Source organism: Aquila chrysaetos, chromosome 2 (assembly GCF_900496995.4).
Source record: "Aquila chrysaetos chrysaetos chromosome 2, bAquChr1.4, whole genome shotgun sequence".
Taxonomy (NCBI): domain Eukaryota; kingdom Metazoa; phylum Chordata; class Aves; order Accipitriformes; family Accipitridae; genus Aquila; species Aquila chrysaetos.
Window position 1 is genome coordinate 69,383,049 of NC_044005.1, and position 20,772 is coordinate 69,403,820.

A 20,772-nucleotide genomic window follows, 5' to 3' on the forward strand; every position below is an offset into this window, starting at 1 on the left:
ACAGAATTGCAGAGATTTGGTACAGTAACAGAATAGCTGAATGTAGTCTAAAATGAAAGATTTTAATCCACGTGTTTTGAAGACATGACATTATTTATGAAACTGCCAGTGGATGGAGACAAATGTTCTCAGGGGGGTTTTTTGCAGGAAAGCAATTGCTCTCCTAGTCACGCTCACTCCAGGGATGTGTGTGTATGAGACTGATCCAGTGATTTCTGATACATCACAGCAGGAGCAGTGATCCATATAACCAATTATTCCTGTACCTTTGCTGACATGGTGAATCATGTAAGTTTTTTCTTCAGATGATAATTTCATTGCTGCTTTAGTTTGTGCATTTATTTCTTTATTGTTTCCCTTAGCTGAACCTTGTGTGGCATGAATTCATTAATGTTAGGTAATGAGGTGGAGATTCAGGCTTATAAAGAGGAATTAACACAGACAAAATTGCAACTATATTATAGTACCTCCATCTGTTTTACAGAAAATTTACACATTCTCATTTCAATTAAGTGTCATGGTCAAAATAATTGTAAAATCTTTCATTCTCTCCCAGACATTACGATAAATAAAGATATCATTACTTCTTTGAGACTCAATAACACTTAGTATAAAACATGTACTTCTATTCAGGTTTTATAACCTTGTCTTTATCACCTTTTTTGATAAATATCACAGTCTAAATAAAACAAATGGAACAGTTTCATTTTGTCAACTAGAATTAAGGTAATATATAGTTAGCACACAAATAGCCCACATAGTGTTGTTTTAAGCAGGATTGAAAACATTTTCTTTTTTCACTTATCAGAACGTTCAGGACACTGCAAATTTTTTAGTCAGACTTAGTCTCAAAACTCAAAACTGCATGTATGTTTGAGAGTCAAAAAGGGGGTTTGGGACGCAGCAAGAATCTTCCTTTCAACTACTTCAAAATTATTCCATTTGAGTTTGGTTGTTTACATTTTCTCATATTTTGAATGACAAAAAAATTGAAAGGCCAGACACCTTGCAAAACTGCCTAAAGGAAATGTGATATTTTGATCTTTTAAATGTTTTTCCACTGATATAACATTTGGATTTGTCAGTTTTCTTCTTTAAAAATTTACTTTCAACAAATCATCATCATCTTTTCAAAAATTTCAGAAAACAGTTCATTGACAGGCCTAATTTGGAGCTCAGAATTGCACTATGCATCCTCAGTAGTTATTTATTTTCCACCTTACTTTTACAAATAAAACCAATGAGCTTGCACTGCTTCTAGCTTCACTTTTAATATGCTACATTTTATGTTTGTTTCTTGCAATTCTCAGAAGCATTTCCAGAGTTTTGCTTATTTGGTTTTATAGTTTCCTTAGGCAGAACTTTCCCTCTGGTCAAAAGTGTGTTGCCAGCATGCCCACTGATTGCTGCAGCCACTGGATTACGCCCATATATTAGCTGTGTATTTCATTTTCTCCAGCAACTCTAAAAGATTTGCAGGGCTGCTTTAAAACATGTAAACCTCTCCATTATGGCAATCTATTCCTGTACCATACAGTCCTTTCATTATACTGGAGATGAAGGTGAAGTAAATATCAGTAACTTAAAGCTAAAATTATTTGGTTTAATCTTTTAAAGCAGACTATACTTGTAATATCTTGTACTTTGGAGTCTACAAAAAAGGAAGAAGGTAATAAACATCACACAAGACTTGGTGTTTTAACCGAGATATAACTAGGAGTGAGGAGATCAACATTTTATTTCTGACTGTTGATCATGTTCAGATGCCTAAATGCAGTTGCTGAAATATCAGTGACTCAGACTGGATCCTGCCCAGTCATGCCCCAAAATATGAGTAGTATCCCTGAGGCACTGCCCCTGAGGAATATTTTTTCCCTGCCTCAGAGAGACATCAGGGCATCACTTATTCACATTGACAGACAATTCTAAGACTTCTAAATGGAAAAGCTAAACACCTGATAACTATGGATGGCCTTGCAAACCCTCATCGGCTACATTTTGGAGGTCTGAATCAAGAATAAGATTTCATTCTACCTCAGAGTAACACAGCTTCAAACCTCAGTCCTTTTTTTTTTAGCTATCAGGAAAAGCTTTTATTAACTATAATGAGATTGAGATCAAACATTTGAAGACTCTCACAAGATATATTTGCTGAGTTTGACTGTAGATGAATGGTAGACAGCAACAGTTAATCGGAAGTATTTCTTACACTTGCTCCAGAGTATATTTCCACAGGACTTCCAACCCTTGTGATGACAGATAATCCACAGAGCACCCTCACTTTTCCAGATTATTCGGCATTTCTTCATGAAATATAAAATCAATAATCAATTAATAAGACCATCAATGAAAAACATTAACTGACTGTAGCTTTGCTGATTCTTGTACTCTCTAGCAGATGATCCCTCTAGAACTAATGGGAAAATTCTCTTTCTATTGAATAAAAGATGCAATGAGCCTGCATCTTTAGAAGACTTGAACTAGAAATTCAGGGTCTATGTGATAACAGACCCATCTCCCCTTCTTGAAGACACTGTTTATAAATAAATAAATGAACAAACAACTCTTAATCTTATTTTGAAGATTTTACATCAGACTCTAGAGAGAAACCAGGCAGCTTTCCAAAAGAATTTTTACAGTCAGCACACTGAAAGCAGTCTATCAGTAATAAATGAGGAAAAAGCAAATTCAGCTGAATTAAAACTGCCCTAGAAAAAAGGAAGAGAAGACAACAATGATGATCAAGAAGAAAACTGGGCATATGGTCACCTTATTCTACTGCTAAAAAGTGCTAATCAATCACAAGGAATTACCCCAGTTGAAACAAAAAAGAAATGCCACTGTAAATAAATGTTATAAGCTATGTGCACCTGGGCTGCTGGGAGAGCAGTCAATAAGAACAGTTAATTTTTTTCCTAGAGGTCTATGCATTGTCACATCAGCACCTTTTCAAAGGAAGGCACTATTGGGGACTACACAAGAGAGGGGAATAGCAGGATATAGTCAATACAAAAATACTGCCATTTTCAAAGTGTCTAAGGTTACCAAGAGGCTGGGGGAAAACTGACTTACCTGAGATCAGTGAAAGCTTTAAGAGGCACAAGGAAGGTATGGATGTGTCCTGTTAGATGACACTACCCTGGAGTCCCTGAGGAGCTTTTTTAGAGAGCAATCCCCTTCTGAAATACATACTTTATCGATAAATCACACTTCACTTAGATGAAGTTTCTCAAAAATTGTCCTCCTGATGAGAAAAGGTTAGAGGCTTCACATCATAAATGGAAGAAACTGCAGAATTTCTTCAAGTCCGGGTTTTTTTTTTATAAAGGGAGGCTGCCTCCAAGTCTTCATTCTCCTGGTTATATACTCTCACTCTTTTCTCCCTCAGCCCCAGTGCTGTCACATGTAATCACACAAAAATTAAGGCTAGCAGATGAAACAATAATGGAAATCAAATGCAGAATCTGGTTTCCAGCAGGACAGCTTCTATTCTTATTGAAAATGGGCAGAATTTCAGCTTATTTAACTAAAAATAACTCAGAAATGTCCTAAAAAGCTCTATACATTTACATGCACTCTAGTTCTGCCATCTCTGTAACCCAGATAGGGGAATATGTTGGCAATCACCACTGTTTTCCTTTAGCCTGTCAGCTGTTTCTCCCTCATAAAATCCAAGGAATGATGCACACAGGGGTCTCCTCCTGCTCTTAGATGCTATAGGGCAGACCTGGCCAAAAAGAAGAAGCCTGCATCTGAAGGTACACAGATTAAGTGACCTAACAAGATGTTTCATATTCAGCTTTTGTGACTAGATTTGTGGTGGAGATAACTCTTACCTGTGTGCAAATACTCCCCATTCCTCGAGAAATAATCAGTGAACATTCACTGGGTCTGTGGAAGGAAGAATGACCTCACACCACAACCACCACCTGTGAAAAGACTGGGAGAAATTGTCCTGCTGATCTTTGAGAACCTTGTCACCATCACCTGGTTTCCCTTCCTTTTTAGCTGTTGGTCTTAATTTAATTGATTGAATACAAATTAGTTTATAAGTTAAATTTTGTTTTCTGATCCTCTTAGTCTTTTTGAAAGGATGCAGGAGATGTAGAGGAAGTATCCATACATTTACTTAAGATATCTGCCACACACAGAAAAGGTATGAAATATGAGTATCTAAAGCACTCCCCTAACTTAGGATTTATTTGATTGACATCATCAGTAAAAATCTTATGGGTTTCAGTGAGACTGGGGCAATACCAAGTCCTTTTGAAAGCCCTGTTTTCCCTTTTAAAAAGTACAAAAATATAAATTGCACTGGAAAAAATTATCATCTTTATCTTTCACAGAGGAGAGATGCTAGTCTTTATCACCTTCTTATATATTACATGGAAGTATTTTTTTAAAAAATCACAGTACTGCCTCTGCAAGAAATCTGTATTGGCAGAGAGAGGCACTTTTCATATTTACATCTATATATTGTAAAAAGTAAAATCAAACCAAACACTCAGCCGTTTATAACCACGTGGTCTTAACCATCTATGGGCTTCTGTGACATTGAAAACTCAGTGTCCCAAAACTCTTTAATAGAAAAGCAGTCCTATTATACGTGGTTACTAATCTGCTCTGCGTTGTTTCTGCTATTGTGGCACTGCAAACAGGAAAACTGTGTTCTGTTCTTTAAATAACAGGAACAATAGAAATGCATAGTTATTCAATATCGTCCTGCCTTCTTTTACCTGAAGTACTATTTCCTGATGCTGTTCTTTTTTCAGCCATCACTAAGAAATAAACCTGTAAGAAAGAGGGTCATATTATTTCTGAATCCAAAGTTTTCATAACTTCATGTTAAGTCTAATCTTACTTAATGGCTCTGTTGATGGCCATTAAGATGGCACCAACTGAATACAATTCACAGCTGATTCTGTATTGGAAGGGCTGGCAAATATAAGACATAATATCCACATTTATTTGAGGCACTTTTGCAAGAAAAATAAAGCTCCCACTACTAGAAAAAATACAGGTCAATAAAAAAAGTAAAAGGACTGACCTATACCTGACAGAGAAAAATAATATTTGCTGATGCCTGCTAGAATAGATATCCATGTTCCACTGAATGCCCACGAAAGTGGAAAGTGAAAGAATCAGAGAATAGATTCTTGTCTGGTGGGTCCCCAAATGGGGGCAGAGAGAGGACCAAACTGTCTGTATATCGTACAGTCCATTCTTTGTTATATGTAAAAGGGATGTACACTGGAACCAGAAGTTTTTTCAGAAATGTTTAAAGCCATAAAGTTAATGGTATAAAATATCCTTGAAGAGATCAGATTCTTATGGATACGTTATTTTGTTACAGGGAATGGAAGAGGAGCCCTTGAGGTCATTTTTCATGTATTTGCCTCCAAGGAAAACTTGCTATAATGTGTGAGGATTTAACTGCCAGAACCACCCTTCAATGTACCAAAGCGTGACCCCTTTTTCTTCACATCAGCCTCTAGTACACAATTACAGCACCCTTCTCTAAAACAGAGAATCTGTGGCTTTATCAGTCTGCCAGGCGAAAAAAAACCCAACCCAAGTGTTTCTGCCTCATCCTGTATGATCAAGCTAAAATGGCATCCTGAATGTCTACATGCAATTCCTTTCCCCATCACCCACCACAAAGCAGCAGCCACTACCCTTAGTGCCTTGCACAGGCAAAAGCACAAACAAACGCTTACACATCTGTGTCCTTTTCAGAAATCTCTCATGTCAGCTTTTTGTTGCAAAGCTTACTGCAGCGACTACATGTTGCTTAAATCCGTGGCAGCCCGGAAAAGGGGAAAAGTAAAAGTGCCTACATAGTCCATGGACACAGAGGAGAGTGTGTCAAAATTTAACCCTGCTTTCTGGGCCACTGATATGGAGAAAAAAATCCTGTTAGACGTGGGAGAATCAGAAAAGGATCAAAAAAGCCAGTGTGCTAAGGCCCATTCACACACAATCAGCATCAAATGAAGGACAGGGAAAAGGATATGGTCTTCCATTCTAGCCCTCAAACTTTCAAGATGAAATTTTTGAGATTCAGGATCTGAACTCTTTCCTTCAGGCTGGTGTCTCCATCCATTCTTTTAACTATGATCCTTTCTGAAAGAGTAGTTGGAGGAGGTGGCGGCAGGAGCTAGCCCCAGTTTGTGTAACAGCCACCTGGTCCCAGTACCTGCCCAGGAACTGGGCAGTCGGGTCTTTTCTCTGCTTCGGAGGGATCCAGCTGCCACACGTAGCACTGTATATAATCTACCCAAACACTGCTACAGGCAGTGCTTAATAGAGGGAGCAGATTCCAGGTCTTGCTTATTTTAGGTGAGTGCCTTAACCCATATGTTTCCTCTAAATTGAGCCTTCAACTGTTTTCTGCCTCATTTCAACAGGAGAAATGGTGAGTGCCAACACAATTACTTTCTTCAGGCTTATTCTACTGACAGATATTTTGAGATGTGGGTTTGTATGTTTAAGGGATGGGGTGGAATTAAACCTGAACTTGCATTTCTAACAACAGTAGTTTACTTATGTGTTCATTACAAAAAGAGACACAATAACTCCCTCATGTTTTTAGAAGGAAGCAGTGGCATTAGCTGGTTTTTTGGAGCTTCATCTACTGTGAGCATCACCTCAAGATGCTGAGGGATGCCTTGTAGGCAGAGTCTCCCTGGGTGTGAGCACTAAGGTGGACACGGAGTAACTTAGCTCTGTCAAGACAAGGATGCTTTTAGATATCTTCAGAGGCACATGGTTAACCCTATCTTAGGATAAACCTCTTTAAGGTTAGAAAAAGCTGAGATGGGCAGTTAATACATAGACAAACAATTATATTCCATCTAAATTTTTTACAGATCTTGTCCTCATCATTTACTATGTTTGTCTCCCAAAGTCTTTAAGGTCATAGTGAATATTTTTCCAGTATGTGATATCCATGTGAGAGGTGAGGCAGAGTGCTCAAACCTCCATGCTCTAGACTGGAGAAGTTTGCAGGACTCGTGAAAGTAATCGGATTATGTGAAATTAGACAAAATGTGTATTAACCCAAGTAAATATGCTGTGCTGCTGTTGTGACATCTCCAGTGTTATTGCACAAGAAATGCCTTGCATACATGGCACAGACTCTGCTTCACTCACCTGAGCAGAGACCTGAGTGCATCCCACAAATCCGAATTTTAAGAGGTAAATATCCAGCTTGCTCAGTAATAAGCAAGCGTCCCAATGAATGTATGTTCATGAGTCAGGTATATATGTTACCTTATCCAGGTCTTGTAGGGCATCAAGAGCCCTAGAATTCTGATGTGGGCAATTTTCAACTAAATCTGCCAAGAAATATATTACTATTTTCCTTGTCAACATAACAAGTGAATTTTAAGGCCCATCCCTATTACCTTAGTCAGAGGATCTGATGACTGGATATAATTTTTATAGGAAGCCATGAATAATAGACTGCACAGTGCACTGTGGGACTTGGCCTCGAGCACCTTTAGATCATTCTGGTGATTTTAGCCACTCTACATTACTTCACTTCATGAGTAATACCAATAATAAGAAAAAAAAAAGGAATTCTCAGATAGCAAAATGTATTTCCATATTCAGCCAGAGAACAGGTGACAGAGGCTGGACTGCATTCCTACAGAACAGGAACAGCTTCTTTGTCCTCTTTCTGCCACACACGCTACAGACCTTTCACAGTTCTGTTTGCATACATGCTGTGTAGTCTTTCTCACTTGATACCACGTAACTAAAGGTAAGGAAAGTAAGTAATATTGAGGTGTGAGTCCACAAGGTACTTTGTTAAATTTTCTTCCGCTAGCGCTGACTTAAAAACAACAAAAGGGAGAAAGAGGCAGGAAGCAGGGATTCTATTACTTTTTTTTTTTTAAATACAGTTCATTAATCAATACCATCTAAGAAGGAGGAATAAATTAGCCAATTAAAAATAATGCTTTTTCCTCTAAAGGATTTTTGTAGCAAAGCAATGGAGAATAACTTGGAGTAATGTATATTGAATTACAAGTCAGAATTGTAACAGCAAGTATACATTAGAGCTGGGAAAAAATTCAAGTCCATTAATTTTCTACCAGAAACACCCAAAGGAAATTCTTTTGCAAAAATATCCAAAACCAGTGTTTCCATTTTTCAATCAACTCTGCCCAGCAAATATATAAAAATTGGAAGGACATGCAAAACTACTATACAGTATTTTTTCAAAAAATAAAATTTACCTATAAAATAGTCATGCTTCTCAGTACTTATATTTAAGCAGCCTCCCAAGACCAGTTGTATTAATTTTGATGGCATAAATAGGCTTATAGACAGAAAAGGGTTCACGTGATCTTGTCATAGTATAAAGCAATGGAAGAAGGTTGAGGATTTCTGGTAGAGAGATCTAAACTGCTTAGTCATGTGTCAATCATCACCATGAAAAATCTTTTGACATTATATTAAACATACAAAAGAGGAAAAAAAAGAAAAGCCATTTAAAATTATGGAAAGAGAAAGTGCTATTAGCAAGGCATATCACTCATCGCAGAGGCGGACGGGGGGCTGTGTGCTGTAACCCCTTTCCTGCCGGTCTCGCAGCAGGACCTCCTGCTGGAGGTCTCGCTGTCCCAGATTTGACTGGTAGTGCAGTGCCGAGTGGACGACAGGAAAGAGGTCAACAAGAGCAGACCACGACCCGGGCAAATTGTCCCAAACATCCGCAGTTAAACCGTGATAAACCTTTCCTGCCTTTTCTGTCCTTCTGCCACATGTTCCTTGCCCTTTGTGCCTGCTCTGGCTCTCACTTAGCCACCCCATGGGCACTGAAGCCATGAAAGCCTACCTGCCAAGGCTGGAAACAGTTTTCTACCCATTTAGTTCTCTGAACCAAATTACTGTTGTGTCGGGCAATTGTCAGCTGAGGTGTGAGGGAGAGGGAACAAGAACAGACTGAGGGAAGAAGAGGCGAGGTGTAGAGAGAGCCACAACTGCCCCTACTGAGATTTGCTTGGATTGCTCTAGACAAGTTCTCTCAGAGGTTGTACCATTTTCCTGTGGCTCACTATTACCATGTGCCTTTTTTTCAATTACATTAGAGTCCCAACACAATGTAAATGGTTCCACAATAAAAGGAACTGTACTGTCATAAGCTGTCCCTTGTAAACTTTTGGTTAAAGAAAAGCATGGAAAATATAAATTCTAATGCTTCTTTCTATACACAAGTATTAGAAATGAGCAGAAAAACCTTCAGAAGGGGTTAACGTTGTCACTGAAAGTACACCTACTGCAATACAAACCTGGATAAATTAGTGAGGACAATAGATTCCTCTGAGCTTGATAAGCTGATAACAGGAGACATCTGAGCTCTCATGTTTCAGGGGATGCTCAGTCCCTAGTTGAATTACTGTTGTTTTTTCCAGAGCAGCCAGGGCCCTGTAAGTTTGACTTTATGTGACAGCTCAAGCACATATTCTTAACAAAGGACAGGCATGTGTTTCAGGTAGAAACACAAAAAAAGACACACACAGTCTTGAAAACACTGGAACAAAAGGGGTTTTTTTTTAAGAAATGGCAAATTAATTACTGTGTAATTCCAAGTTTAAAAGCAGTTGCTTAATACAGTCCGAGAGGTGCAAATCAAGGCACAGGCTTAGAGGTTAAGCCATATATATGTGACAATACAGTAATTTCAGCTGTGAACAACAGCCAAAATGTTCAGGTTCAGGATATTTAGGGTCTTTGAAGAGTAAATAAAGTAGCTCAGGTTCTCACCCGGAAGCATGTGAAAACCAAATGTCCTTACTGGAGAGAGCTGTCACACTGCTAGGCATCTCAAGATTGTGATCAAACAAGGACATCTTCAGAGCAGAAAGGCAGAAGAGTAATAAACTTGGACAAACATAACAACAAAGTGTTCAGAAATCACTCAGAACCAGGGAGTTGGATGCCATACCTTTAGATGTATGTAGGGGAATATTAAAGTTTAATTTAGCAGTACTTTTAGTTAATACTTTACAGATGCCATTTTTCAGTAGTGTCTGTTATATGTCACTGAGAACTGTTTATGCTAATGCATATTAAACTGTTATCCATTGTCAGATGTTAAAACGTTAGGTGAAAAAATATACTTGTTTCTGTATATGTGCCCTTCAGGCTAACTCCGTCTTCTAGCAAGAGTATCTCAAAGCACTAAGACTGAGCATTCAAGATAATAGTTTTCTTTATGGATCTTCTTCTCTTAGCAGTGCAGCGGATGAAGTAACAAGGAATCTGCCCAGCAGGTGAATTTCTATTAAAGGCTTTCTGTGTCTTGGCAGTGGCTCACAGCATTGATATTCTCTCACAAAACACTTGGTATCAAGGAATCAGCATTTTTCTAGTGACAAGTCATTTCATAAGAAAATTCCTGACGTGGTCCAAGTACAATGCCTAAACAACCATGATGCAGTTTGGGTGGTTTAAGAAGTGTGCCAGAATGTAACATTATTGCCATCTGTAAAAAAATCTTCAGCGCACACAAAGGATGGTGCCTCACTGGAGAAAACAAGAGGTTATTGTCTTTGCAGCCTCGTGATTTAGTTCTCCCCCCGCAAGCTCTCACAGGGCGGAACATTTTCCACACGTTCTAGAATCACTCTTCTGAAATGGGAGCCTCACACTTTCCGAGCTAAACAGCTACAGCCCTGGCTGACACCAATGCCTGCTTTAGCCGGTCATTAGTCAGTGCACGATCAGAACTGCCCTGTAAAAGCATGATGACATCAAACCACAGTTTCACACCAGTGGACACATCCAATATGCTCACGTGAAGAATGCATTTGTTTCACATCCATCCCAACCGGCTCTTATATTCCATGGTGCTTAGCAAATAGAGTCTCATGCAACCCAAAGTACACTCTAGGCTGATGCTCAACACATTATCCTCTGGTGAAAAGACTTCTCAGACTGTCAAATAAATTCTTCTTAAGACACCATCCTAAGTTTCCATTAAGCTATAAGAAATAAAATATTTTATAATGTATTTCCAAACATATAGTCATTTGTCCTCTGAGTGCCCCAGGAATGTTTACAAACTGGATTCGATGAGAATGCAGTGCAGGCTGGATAGTAAAGCAGCTCCGGTTAAAAGGACAGTTTAAGGATTTAGGGCAATAATGGTCCAGTTTATAGAAGTAAGGAGGCAGAGGCCATAGAAAGGTAAGGGCTGAAAATGAAGTGTAATGAAAACTACGATTTCACTCAGTTGTTCTGTAGAAATGAACAACTTCATCCACTCCTACCTTCCCCTGTTCCCTAGAAGGTCCTTGTAATAGCTGCAGTTTATAATGTGGATCATTCAAAGGTAGAAAATTTTCCTGGGAAATGGGCAAGAATTCAAACTGCTCAGGTAAATTGGAACCATAAATAAACTGTCCCAAATACTTCAGGGGAAAAAAAAGTGTTGGAAGGGGAGGAGCTTCAGATTACAAAGGGAAGAAAGATGGATTTTTTTATTAAGGTAATAACAGAAATCTGAGTTTCTGTTCCAGCTCTATCACAGGCCTTTTTGTGACCCTGACCTATGATCTGAATTTGTTTCTCTTTAAGTCAACAGGATTTTTGCCATTGTCTTGCCAGGAATCAGCGTGATTTAAGAAATTTCACCAGTGCTTGTTGACCTCGTATCCATCATACAACAGCACGATGCAGAGACCCCTGACACCGTGCTCGTGGCATTCAGCCGGTTGCAGTCTAGCCCCTTCCCGTGCAGAGATCCCAGCTGGGGATGAAAACAGGCGTTACCCAGTGCGGTGCTGTGCCAGTGCTAGTAATCTCTCCCTCTCAGCCTATCTACACAAGATACATTTTGACATTATAACAAAGAGCCTAAACGAAAGACAGACACTTGACACTCGGACAAGGCAACTAGTCATTCCACAAGACTCACCTAGCGCAATAAGCTATGGTGCAAATTCACACATAATCTAAAACATGATTGCAGGAGTTTGTTTCAGTTTTCTTTCCTTCTGTAGGAATTACCAACCATTTGTTACTGTGGGTGCGGGACACTGAAATCACCAATATTTTACCTAACCTACTGAATCTAGATCACTACACACTTGACCTGATTCAGCTGAGAGCTGAACAGCTTTCCCAGCTCACCACTGCCTCCCTTTGCTTTACTTTAGAAGGGGTATCTTCCAAACAAAATAATTCTCTTTGCTGAATGAAAACATTTTTGGTTCAGGTCTAGCACAGCCTAGCACACAGGTTTGAGCCCTGCCTCCATCATTTTCACAATTCACCTTCTCCGTGGAGTTCACCAAGTAGGAGGGGAGAAGCAGGGTGCCCACAGGATAGGTGGCATGCAAATTAATGTAATAAAAAGAGATGCCTGTGTGAGATCTCCATTCTCATGTAATGAGTCTTCCAGCTGAGTTAATATATAATCCTTCCTAATTTCAGTCAAACATCTTCTTTTTATTTTAAGAAAATCATGCAGCAGAAAAACATTCTAATCTTAGTAGCCGAGTGCTAAGCCATATCACTTTTCTAATCAAGCAGTTTTTATCTGAGGCTGTTTTCACGCAAGGAAAAGAATAAAACTAAGGGACCTGCAGTATTATTCAGGTTGCTGTCTCTGACTTTCCAAATTATCTAGGACAAGTTCCTTCACCACCTTGTGTCTGTTTCCTCACCCGTAAAATGGGTACCATGATATTGCTCTGCTCTCTCGAGTGCTTCGAATTTTGTGGAATTTTGTTCACAGTCACAGTTGGGAAATGGCACCGGAACTTTGCAGAAAATTTGTGCCAGAAGACGTACTATAAAACGTAGGGACCTCTGGTTTCGAGTGAGATTTGCAGCAAGTCTGAAGAATATATTGCACATTACATCAAATGCAGTTGAACATTCATTAGACAGTATCAGTGGGTATTTATCTAATTGATTTATTGTGTTCAAATGACGCTCCTGGCTTCAACAGCATTTACACTGTCATAGGGTAACGGAGACCCGGGTCATGGAAGCTTTACTGGAAACTAAAACTTTTAATAAAAATATGTCATGTTTATGAGTGTTTTCCAGGATTTCATACTTGCTCCTGCTCCAGCAGTAATGCTATTTTCTGTTCCGCGGGCCAAATGCTAGGAAGCCTTTTCCCCAGCTTGTTTTTAATAATACTTTTTCTGTGAGAGTCACGCTGGGCTCGTGACCCTCTTGGCTTGTAGGCAGGGACCGGCCTCTCAGCCGTCCTTCCCCACCCTCTGCAAGAGTGACGCGTGAGAGCGTGGCTCACTGCCCTCCTGCCTGGGAACCGGAGCGCGGGCCCCGGCGTCTCTCCGACTTGGCAGGAGCCATCGATGCTCCTCCTGCCCCTTTCCCTCCCTCTCAAGAGGGCCAGAGACACTCTCTTCTCTCATTTCGGCTGGGAGGGAGGGAAGGGTGGAGTTTCAGCAGCAGATAAAGGCCCAGGGGACATCAAAACGTGGGAAGTGCTGGTTCCCAAGGTCCCTCTGACTAACAGGGCTCCGCGGCCCTTCCGTGGGAAGGCAAAATGTCACGACAGACCGAGGCCGTGACAGTTACGTGAGAGAGGGCAGGGCCTTCTCTTTGCCTGCGTTCTCATGGTGGAAACCCTCCTCTTTCTTCATCCCCTCTGCAGACCCGCTCATGAACACCACAAGTGCGGTGACACTTGGATCCTGGGAATTACTCAGTTGCTCCCCATGAAAGACGTGCCCTTGATGACTGCCAGAAAATATGACAAGAAATGTCTTTTTGAGTTAGGAGTCCTTCCCGACCTCCTCCGTGCAGCAGCAAGTGCCACAGTCAGGGAGTCATTTGTCGTTGTCACACTGCGTTCTGGCATTATTACAACATTAAACTTGAATTATGGAGCTACGAAAGTACGGTGGGTTTTAGAAAGCAGGAAGATAATCTTACACTGCCGTACCTTTATATGCTTCCCGAGATTTTAGGTAAACACCGAAATGTAATTTTAGGGGCACTGCAGCATCCTAACAAGATGTTTAGGTAGGGAACTGTGAATTTATTTCATTTTTAAACCAGAGTTTCCTCATCCTGCTGCACAACATTTTTGTTTGTTTCACAACTGTAGTCCTAAAGTGCTTTGTGCCAAATAGCAAAGCTACCAGGAAATCTTTTCTGATAAATTTTCAAAAGCTTTCTGGAAGAACACAGTACTTCCCAATTGTGGAGGGGGCATCTCTAAAAGCAGCAAGAGTCTCTGCAAAATGAGGACTTGAAATAAATCTATACTCGTTAAAGAAGCTTAACAGAAAAAAAAAAATTCTTTTTCCTTCCCAGAGAAAACAGTCTTTTTTTTTCCTAGTTTTCACTTTTTTTTTTTTCCCTAAGGAATCTGGAAATCACATTTTCAACAAAAAAAAATAATTTTAACTTATACATTTAATACTGCAATTTGGGACATCTTGTATTTCATGAACATATTTTACTTTCATCAGAAGCAGACATATTTCATTAAAAAAAACTTAGCATTCAATTAAAAAAAAAATTTAAAAGAAAAATTTGGATCTGACTGTTTCTAGGTTTAATATCTTCTCTGCAATTTCGACTGCCATTTGAAAAGAGTTTCCATACCTCTACTTACATACAGCCACAAGCATTTCTAATAGAAGGATTCAGTAAAAAGTCATTCTGCAGATAGAAAATCTATCACAACTTACATTAAAGGATTATAGCCCAACTTTGCAATTTATCCATCAGATTTTTTTCAAGAGAAACTCAGAGCTAAATAATCTATGGTTCAGAGAATGGAAGTCACCTGGTTAGGCAATGGATCAGTGGTAACAGATAATTGATCTGGCTAAACAGCAGATTATAGGTAATGTTAATAGCAATATACGAAAATAATCCACAACAAAATAAAACACTGAAGTTTTAATGATGGGTACTTAGCACACAGATCAAAGCTAATCAAACTAATTTTTACAAATTAATTATCTGAAAAGTTTAGCAGTAAATTATCTGTAGATATGCTGTGATATTTTTGTACTGTTTAATGAATGTATGACTACATTTTAGCCTGGGGTTTATTCACAAACTGGTGAATGAACACTCATTATTTATGACTGCCCCTGTGAATCAAGCAGGACAATTGCTCTTCCAGAACTAGGTGAGCTGCACTCTGTAAAAAAAGAAGAATCCCATTTTCCTACTCTGAAATGATTTGCAAAAACTCAGCCTATGTTCAGTAAACTTTACACCAACAAAACAAAAAGAGCTTTTAAAAGATTATCCTGAGAGAACATTTTTGTACAAACATTTCTGTAACGAGTTCCTTGGTTTTCCTGATACTCTTGCTTTCAAATATACTCATGAATAAAATCTCATGCCCCAAAGTTGTGCAGACACACGAATAAGATGCCAAAGGGCAGTAAGCTTTATTGACAGGGATATTTACAAACATTATTTGGCTACGGTTAGCAGCAGCTGAGCCATACACACCTTGCAGCTGCCGCGCACACGAGAAAGTGCATCAAAACCTTTTTAGAGGCAATTGCAGCAGAAAGGAGAAGCGAGGAGAAAGGTGCATATTATATTATATATACAGGTTTAAAAAAAAAAAAAAAAAAAACACTTCAAGATGACTTACTTATTCTCTGGGAAGAAACTTCTCTCTACAGTCTGCGAGTTCAGCATTTTGATGTTCCAAGGCGGTGGAAACTTAGGCCTGCAGGGAAATTCCTGGCGCAAGCTTCCAGTGGCAGCGAATTGTTTTTCTGACAAGAAGCAAGAAGTGATGAAGGATGTTCTTTGGTCATGAATTAGTTTCAGTTTCCTCACTACTATCAGATACTTAAATTAAAATAAAATACTCACAAAGTTTAAGAAAAAGGAAGAGGCAAAGATTTCCTGTAATAAAGGTAGATATATAGGAATTACATCTGCATTTAACACTTGCCTATCATGTGATTTCATACGCCTAAACTGGCATGGGCTTGTGTAAGACCATAGCCTCACACCAACATAGTACCAACACATAAAAGATGCAGTTTCTCCCTGCGGCTGAAGAGAAGTGCTCTTCTGTGGTTCAAGGCCTTCTTTGCAGAAGTTGCAGCTCCATTTCCAAAAACCCTCAGCAGAATCTTTTCCTCCAAACTATTCAAATTTTATCTGAACCTGTGGTAAGAAATAGTAAGAGAGGAACTAGGTTTCCAGCAGTATAGGGACAACTCCAGTGTATATCTCCTTTACATCAGTAACAAACAACATGATCTCCCAGCACTCCCCACGCCTGCACAGAACCGTGATCTGTTTGGCCCCTGGAGAAGAAGCAAGAGGATGGAAGTCCTCAAAGAATTCTCTTCTTTACGACCCTAGGATCACCAGATCATCACAGGGTCATGGGAAAACTCAGGCTGGAAGGGACCTCAGGAGGTCTCCAGCTCAGCTCAAAGCTGGGTACACAGATCTCCATCGACCATAAACCAGCTCACAGCTGGGCCTATTTTTGGACCCTTCTGTACTACTGTCCCTACGAAATTGCCTGGTAGATTGTACCCCATCCTAGCAGGCTCAGATCTGACTATGGTGATCCATGACTTTGTGGCCACCAGGACAGGTCAATCCCAATCAGATACATCTGAGGAGTTCAGTGAGTACCAAAGACAATACTCTATGTCCTTCAAAAACTCTGCTCATCCTCTTTGTTTAACGTGGAAGGCAGATAATAGCTACCTGAGAGCCTTCCTTCTCCTCTGTCTATGATTTTGTATAAAGGCAGTTTCGTACCACAGTGCTGAGACTATTTACAAATTAAGAGAAATAGCACAGTTAGGTGTCAATAGTTCTGCACCTAGATTAGAAGAATTATTCTCTTCTGAGACAAAACCAAGACACTACTCCTCAGTAAATTCTTTATGCAAATAATCATATCCAGTCATGTATACGCAAGTATAAGATAGGACAGAGAAAGGAAAAGCAAACCACAAAACTGTACATTGGTCATCCTGTGTCATCTGCAGACAGGAGAATAAATAAGAAAGTGGAAAATGTCATTAATTCAACTTACAAAATTAGAGATGAGTTCATATAAACAAAGAACGTGGGAACATACATAACACCACATCATCATTCTTACATTTTATTTCAAGAATAAAATCATACCTGATGATTCACACTTGGCCTGTTGCAGCTCTTTTCCTGCATCCTCAATGTCTTCTGAATTATGGACTGTGTTTCTCACCAGAAAACTGTATTTCTCTTTCTCCCTTTGAAATCCTGTCACTGCTTTTAAACTGAGGACTAGTGGAAAACATCAGCACCCTCACTTATAAAAGGCTGCTGGTCTGCCATCTCATGCAAGGGTACCAAATTAGGCATTCATGGATTTCAAACAATGTAAGCAAATATGATCTCCTTTTCTAGTTAGGTATAGTTTCTGCTGCTTCCTCTGCTTCCTGAAAGAAACTGTGATATTTTTCTCTAGTGAACCAAATATTGTCTGGCTCTCATTTCCATCCTTCTTGGAGAGACTTTCCCACCTGCTGAAAGCTTCACAGAAAATTGAGGTGGGAGTTTACAGATAGCATCTGCAGTATGCAAGCCCCAAAAATACAAGGTGGAAGTAGGGAGCAGGAAGAAAGAAACAAGGATAAAAGTGTTTTTTTCTAACTGTCTTCTGTAAATAAATAGCAAGTCTTTCAGGGCAGCCCAACAACTGACAGAGCAGGTGATAGACCTCACCTACAAATGATCTCTCTCTTACATTTCTTACATACGGGACAAATGATCTGTCAGGTTTTGCATACTCTCAAGTTTTGGACAGAGCGGATCAGGGTCATATAAGAGAAAAATAGCACTAGGTACCCCAACTCGCGACACTAGTTTATGATCTTGGACAAGGAGAATGATTTTTTTCCTCCATTGAAAACTTGACTGTACGATCTTCAGTAAGTCGCCTCACCTTCCTGTGCTTCCATTGCTCATCTGTAAAGTCGGGACAATAGCATTTTCCAGGTATACTGTGAGGAAAAAATACATTAAAGACTGGGAGATTGCCCAGGTAGTACAGTGGTAGGAACACAAAGGAGCCAAAATAGAGTTTTGCTATTGAAGGTTGTCATTAAAATACTGAGTAGTGTCCTTATTAGAGCTGGCTGGAACACTTCCCATCAAATACACACCGATTTCATCATTTGGCTTTCATCAGAGCCAAAAGCTTTTAAAAAAAAATCTCAGTTTTGACAATGTTTTTGAAGGAAAGGTTTCTTTGATCCAGGCTGGACACTTCAGTTATTTCCAGAGACAGGGTCAGGTTTTTCAAAGCATCTAAGAGGTTTATCTTTGACCCTATGAAGAAGAAAAGGTTGAAAACTAAAAGGCTACTATGCTACACAGTCATCATTGTCCAGCCAGTCCTGCCACTCCTGACTCAGAACACACTGGGGAGAAGAACTCTTGTGCTGAGCAAAGAAAGTGCCTCTTCCAGAAAGGCCATGGAAATGAAACTGCTGGGCAGGGTTTTCAGCCACTGCCAGCTAATCCATTCAGAGTCTGCCAAAGGGCTTGGTCTGACCTACCAACTTCGGCGGCATAAGCAGGAGCCGCAGCCTGGTTATTTAAACCTGCATCTGCAGGCCCATGCAGTTGCCTTCCATTGACACTTTTTTTTTTTTCCCCCATCCCACATCAAGGATATACAATTCCACTTACACAACATAGGGGCAGTTTAACCTGGGGGGATCTGCAAGATTTTCCTTCAATTCCTGCATGCACACTTTGAAACAGGGTCCCTCACGCCCTGCAGTTCAACAGTTCAATTCACGCCACCGCATTTTTGTTGGTTTGGTTTTGGGGTTGGTTTTTTTTTTTTTAGGAACTGGCCGTAATCTTTGTAACTTTATTTAAAAAAAAACCAATACACTGGTATCAGCTGCATTAGGGGGGCGTATCGATGGATGTGATGGCCTCATTGCCTAGCTTAACGCATAACAAACAGGGATCACGGTAAAATAATCTGGGGGGGGGGAAAAAAAGCCCCCAACCCCCCCGAAACCCGCCACCCAACCCTCTCGTGACCTCCCTACCCCGGCACACGGCGGAGCTCCCCGCCCGGCCTCCGGAGCCCCGCCCGGCCGCCCGGGGCCGGCGCGGAGGAAACGGCCGCCCGCGGCCCGCGGGGACCCGGCGCCGGGGCGGCACCGAAGGGCTCAGGCGCCACCTAGCGGCCCAACGCCGCCCGTCCCCGGGAAACCCGCGGCCGCGCCGCTCCGCTCCGCTCCCGCCCGCGGCCCAGAGCCCGCGGCCGCCCCGAGAAGGGACAGCTGGAGGCGCAGATCCCGCCTTCGAAGCTGGGTCCCGCACGGGCAGGCGTGCTCGCACGGCCCCTGCGCTCAGCCGCTCGCGGCCTTTTTTTCCCGCGTCCCGGCCGCGTACGCGCGTTCTCCGTGGCACCGCTGCGCTGCGGGTGGAAGGCAAAGGGCGCGCGGTTCGGTGCGGGCTGTTCGCTGGGCTCTGCGCGGCCCCGGCAAGACCGAGATGACCGTCTGCAGAGCGCTTCGGGGCGGAGCGGTGCCTCCCAAGCGCGCGCGGACTTTCCCTCCGATGTTTAATCTCTGCCGCCTCGCTCCCGGAGGCAGCAGCTCAAAGAAAATGACCCTCAAAGGGTATGATTTTCTGCTTCGCACAAAGCTTGTTATCCTGGGGCTGCTTTTTCTGTTTCCTCTCTTCTATTCCCTTTCTCCCCTCCCCTCTCCAGAACAAAAAAGATCATACATCTCATCAGGATCTGTCTTCACGGGAGATTCTTTTTTTTTTCCCCTCCTTTTGACAACTTCCTTTTCATACGGAGGAAAAAATATATTTCTTTTTTTCGATATAATTGTATTCTGCTTTGAGGACTTTGATGTAGTAACGACTGCCATGAAGTAGATATGCTGCTTGCTGGTTTATGAAAAAGACATTTAATGTGAAGTACCAATCATTTAGTCTTGTGACTTTTTCCATCTGTTACGAGCTTCCTATTTTTGGTGGGAGGGGGGTTAATTCTGGACATTTATTTTGTGGGAAAAGTTACAGATTAATTATCTCTAGTGGAAAAAATTCTGTGTCTAACGTTAAAAATAGCCCTTCCTGAATTCATTTTTCTTTTTTAAGGCATTTTGAAGTCCTTCATTTTTGCCTCTGTAGAAAGTAATTTTTTGTAATTATGATCTAAGGATAGAAAGAGAGTCAAAGATTCGAGGAGATCTAACATCTTTTATTAGACTGAAATAGACAGAAAAAAGAGCCAAGCTTTCAGGCACACATACCTAACACCTGAAGGATGTCCTGCAGACCCAAAAGCAAGTCTTTTTTTACTGTGAAATGAATATGGACAATCTTTAACTCCCGTTGCGTCTCTGCAAACAGCTGCCATCATTGCAGGGAGTGCCATCATACATTTTGTGTGTTTCCAGCTAACAGTAAACAGCAATAAGAAATCCAAACCTGAACATCGCAGATCTATTTTCCATAGACTTATAAGTTAGACTCCATCTTACAAATTTAAGTTATCCAGCGAAATTAAAATAAAGCGGGCTTCATAGCCACATCCTGCCAAAATTAAAGGACATGTCTGATGTTGCAGAGGTTTTACAGTTCAGCCGAGTCTGTCAATAGCATCTCTGCTGTCTCGTTGCACTGCTTATCTATGCAAGTGTATTTGGGCCCAACTCTGGCTCTCTTGCAACCAGGAATAAACGCCCTCAGCCTCCAGCTGAATCAAGGTTTATGTACAAATCCAGCAAAAGGGATCTGAAAAGG

General features: G+C 40.7%; 1 long non-coding RNA gene across 2 annotated transcripts; it reads right to left on the reverse strand.

Annotated features, from left to right (window-relative positions):
- Nucleotides 1-13,458: 13,458 nt before the first annotated feature.
- On the reverse strand, nucleotides 13,459-18,918 carry LOC115333263. Of its 2 annotated transcripts, none has more exons than XR_003920724.1 (3): nucleotides 17,134-18,918; nucleotides 15,620-16,146; nucleotides 13,459-13,731 (listed from the first exon to the last, which is right to left on the reverse strand). It is a non-coding gene; the product is annotated as an uncharacterized LOC115333263 (long non-coding RNA). The 2 variants fall into 2 exon arrangements; XR_003920727.1 differs by lacking the exon at nucleotides 13,459-13,731 and adding an exon at nucleotides 14,931-15,151.
- Nucleotides 18,919-20,772: the final 1,854 nt, after the last annotated feature.